Genomic DNA, 4,582 nt, shown 5'->3' with positions numbered 1-4,582 from the left:
AAATACAAATCAAAACTTCAGTGAAATATCACCTCACACCTGTTGGAATGGCTATAACAACAATAACAATAAGACAATAATAAAAAGATAAGTGTTGGTAAGTATGTGAAAAAAGGGAAACTTGGCACTCTGTTTAGTACTATAATATATATATATATATATATATAAAATATAAAAATAGTTTTATAATATAAAATAGAAGTATATTATGATCCAGTAGTCCCTCTTCTGGTTATGTAATTGAAGGAAACAGAATTACATATTTCATTGAGATATTTGCACTCCCAAGTTTATTGTGGTGTTATTTAAAATAGCCCAAAATATTCAAACAACCTCAGTATACATAGATGGTCTATGAATGGATAAAGAAGAGGTGGTATATAAAGAAAGGAATATAATTCAGTCATAAAAAGAAGGAAATTCTGCCATTTTGACAACATGGATGGACCTTGAGGGCATTACACTAAGTAAAATAAGCAAAACAGAGTAAGGAAGACAAATACTGTACGATATCACTTGTGTGTGAAATCTAAAAAGATTAAATGCATAGGAACAGAGGACAGATTGGTGGTTGACCAAGGCTGAGGGAAACACGTAAAGGGTGTCAAGGGTACAAAATTCTGGTCATAAGATAAATATGTTCTGAGGACGTAAAATACAGTATTGTGACTCGAGTTAAAAATACTGTGTAGTTTATGTAAAAGTTGCCAAGAAAGAAAATCTGAAAGTGTTCTCATCACAAGAATAGAAACTGTAGTTATGTGGGGTAGTAGATGTTATCTAAACTTATTGTGTTAACCATTTCTCAATATATACATATATCAAACCATAATGTTGTATAACTTAAGCTAATACAATGCTATCTGCCAATTATATATAAATGAAACTGGAAAAAAACAAAACAAAGGGCTGTAATGCCAAAAAAAAAATTAAAACATCAAAACAGTTTAATAGCAAGTATAATGAAATAGTTCCATTTTAGTCTGTAGCAAGGTGGGTTGCATTATAAAAAAACAGATTAGAAAAATTACATCTGCCTATTCTTGTTTTATTTTTGTATTTTTTGCTGTGCTGGGTCTTTGCTGCTGTGCAGGCCTTTTGCTAATTAGTGGGGCTCTTCCTTGCTGTGGTGCACAGGCTTCTCCGTGCCTTGACTTCCTCTGTTGCAGAGCAAGGGCTCGAGGGCACAGGCTTCAGTGGCTGCAGATTGTGGGCTCAGCAGCTGTGGCTCCTGGGCTCTAGAGCACAGGCTCAGTAACTGCGGCACACAGGCTTAGCTGCTCCACGACATGTGGGTTCTTCCCAGACCAGCGATCTAACCTGTCTCTCCCGCATTGGCAGGCAGATTCTTTACCACTTGAACTAGCAGGGAAGGCTAACTTATTCTTCTTGATAGTGGGTCAGGAAGGAATCCTAAGATAAATAATTTTGCCCCCAAAGAGCTGTAAAACTAGAGGAATGAATAGAAAAATTCCATCTCATATTTTTGCTACTGTCTTTCTGTGGTTCAACTATCAGGATGGTGAGGGGTTGTATAGATTCTAGAAGTCTATATTCATTCCTACTTTTGAAAGTAAGTCATAAGGAATGAAGGACTATTTGAATTAAGGCCATAACACTTTTTTCCATCCATGGTTCTCAGAGAAATAGAAAAGACATTTCAGTGATTAATCAGACTGCACCTTTAGTTCTGCTCTGTAGATCTGAATTAGAACACATAGTAAAAGATGAAATATTTATGTATATATATTTTTAATTTATAAAATATTTTAGTCACCTAATTTTAGAAAGAAATGCAATTTTTTATAGAGCCCCTGAAGGCTTGTTTGACTTGCTTATTCCATAGAGTATAAATGAAGGGGTTCATCAAAGGAATAATGGACGTGTTGAGAAGGGACACAACTTTATTAATGGCCACACCTTCCTTTGCTGGTTTGATATAGATAAAGATGCAATTCCCATCAGTGATGGAAACTACAATCATATGGAAGGAACAAGTAGAGAAAGCCTTTTTTATTTGCTGAGTCAAAGAGAGTCTTAAAATAGTCTTGATGATGTATGTGTAAGACACAATTACACAGACTAGTGTGAGTATGAGGGTCAGCACCACCATGATTAAAACAAGTTGTTCTATAAATTGAGTGTCTGAGCACACAATCTTTAGAAGAGGAGATGCATCACAGTTAAAATGGTCAATGAGATTGGAGTTACAGAAATCTAGCTGAACTCCCAGGTTAAGTGGTGGAAATATGACAATTAACCCAATCAGCCAAGAGTGAAGGACCAGAATGGTGCAGACCTTTTCACTCATGATGGTGGTGTAATGCAGGGGCTTGCAGATGGCCACGTAGTGGTCATAGGACAAGGCAGTTAGAAGAAAAATTCTGTTGCCCCGATGAGGATGACAAAAAACAACTGGATGGCACCAGCATTATAGGTCACTCTTTTGTCTCCAATTGTCATGCTGCACAGGAATCGAGGAACGCAGACAGTGGTAAAGATTATTCCTAAGATGGAGAAGTTCTGTAGGAAAAAGTACATGGGTGTTTTAAGGTAAGAGCTTACCAGAGTGAGGAAGATAATGACCAGATTCCCAGCAATAGTGGACATGTAGGTGAGAAACAGAAACACTGAAAGAAAAAACTGTAGTCTTGGGTTGTCTGTCAATCCTAGTAGGATGAATGTTGTTATTGAAGAATGATTTTTCATCACTATATTCAGATACTTAAGTCTGTATTAATAGATTATAAGTGTTTAATCTAAGGAATAGAATATAAAAATACATTTCAACAAGCTATGTAGAATAAAGTAGTGAAACAGGCAGCAGATGTACATTGTAAAGCTTTTTCTTGATCATCAATAATCGTGATGTAGAAAAGTTATTGAATCATACTTCACTTCCCTGGACTCTACATTAAATTCATCTTCAGAATGTTCATGAAAAGCGTTCATCTGAAATTTTACTTCCATTCTAGTTACAGGATCAATTTTAACGTCTATGTCACAGTCCTCTGAAATTTTGGCAGCCACCATGGTATCCCTAATCCTCAGTATAGAATAAGAGACTTATAAGTATTGAGTAATAGAAACAGATGTATAAAAATTTTATTTTCCTAATTGTTAGTACAACATGTCAACAAGTCATTTTTATTTTACCTTATGGAAATAAAAAATCAACCAGTGCCTTAGTTGTACTATTTTTCATGCTTTGCAAAAATTATTCTTTTCAAATAATTTCTTAATCTTGTTTTTACTATTTGAGTGACCTAGGAACAGTCTTGATGCTGAAACTGAAGCTCCAATACTTTGGCTACCTGATGTGAATAACTGACTCATTGGAAAAGACCCTGATGCTGGGAAAGATTGAAGGCAGGAGGAGAAGGGGATGACAGAGGATGAGATGGTTGGATGGCATCACTGACTTGATGGGCATGTTTGAACAATCTCCAGGAGTTGGTGATGGACAGGGAACCCTGGCGTGCTGCAGTCCACGGGATCGCAAAGAGTCAGACACGACTGAGCTACTGAACTGACTGAACTGAGGAACCATATAAGAGAGTTACCATGAAATTTCTTAAATCCCAACCCTCTCCTGAATTTCTTCTTTGAACCCCTTTCATAATAGATAAGGTGCTGAAAGATTAGTTTGTGTCTCTCTTGTGTACCAGTTTTAACAGCATGCTTTTTTCCCCCCCCTGAATTCCAGTTTCAACAAGAATTCCATCTGTTGTCTAATGTTCCACCCATCCTAAGCCTTCACAGATCACTGACCAATGGGATGTTCTGATGGCTTTCTGGGGAAACAAAATCCTGACCTTAGGCTTTCATGATTCTTGTTGGGGTTTTATAGTTTATGCACAGATATTTCCGCTCCCAAAATCCTTTTGAGGCTATATCCTCCAAGATACAGAAGAGTGAGAATACATCTTAGGGAAAGAACTGCCATGATTTTTTTCTCTGATGACACACCTCATCCTTGGGAATATTACTTATCATTTCTACTACTCTCATGGCTTCAGGACACCTCTTTGTTCTTAGCAGTCTGGCCCAAGGATAAACTCAGGCTCTGTGGCTATTCCCCCAAAGAACAGGTATCATCAGGCATTAATATTAACAAAGACTAAACATGACATGGAGAATAAATAAAACCTGGCTATTAAGTGTGAATGTTCTTAGAAGCAGATAAAGAATCACAGTCCATCCTTTTGAGTTTCCCTACATGATGGCCACCCTGTGTTGTTTCATGTGAAAGAAGCCATCGTTTCACTACCTACCAGGATGCCCTTGTGCACTTTTCATGTCTCACATTTCCTGTCTGTTCACCCACTGTGCCCAGTGAGGAAAGTGATAATGAACTTTTAAGAAATGTCAGAGCTAGAATTTGGGCCAGTTCACATCAGATCCAAAGCTTAATTGTTTCTATGAAATTGTAATTTTAAGATTTTTAGTGTCCATTCTAATAATAACACATTAATTAAAATATCAGCTTTTCAAATATCTGTATATTACTAAATGACTACCACCATAGAATGAACTAACAACTCCAGCACATTACATAGTTACTGTTTCTTTTTTTGAGGTG

The 4,582-nt window shown here is 36.7% G+C and overlaps 1 pseudogene; it reads right to left on the bottom strand.

The window, feature by feature from the left end:
- Positions 1 to 1,783: 1,783 nt before the first annotated feature.
- On the bottom strand, positions 1,784 to 2,718 carry LOC110124596 (olfactory receptor 6C2-like; annotated as a pseudogene).
- Positions 2,719 to 4,582: the final 1,864 nt, after the last annotated feature.

This window comes from Odocoileus virginianus, unplaced genomic scaffold (genome assembly GCF_023699985.2).
Source record: "Odocoileus virginianus isolate 20LAN1187 ecotype Illinois unplaced genomic scaffold, Ovbor_1.2 Unplaced_Scaffold_21, whole genome shotgun sequence".
NCBI lineage: Eukaryota > Metazoa > Chordata > Mammalia > Artiodactyla > Cervidae > Odocoileus > Odocoileus virginianus.
Note: the sequence above shows the minus strand (reverse complement) of the source record. Positions and strands in the feature narration are given on the sequence as shown.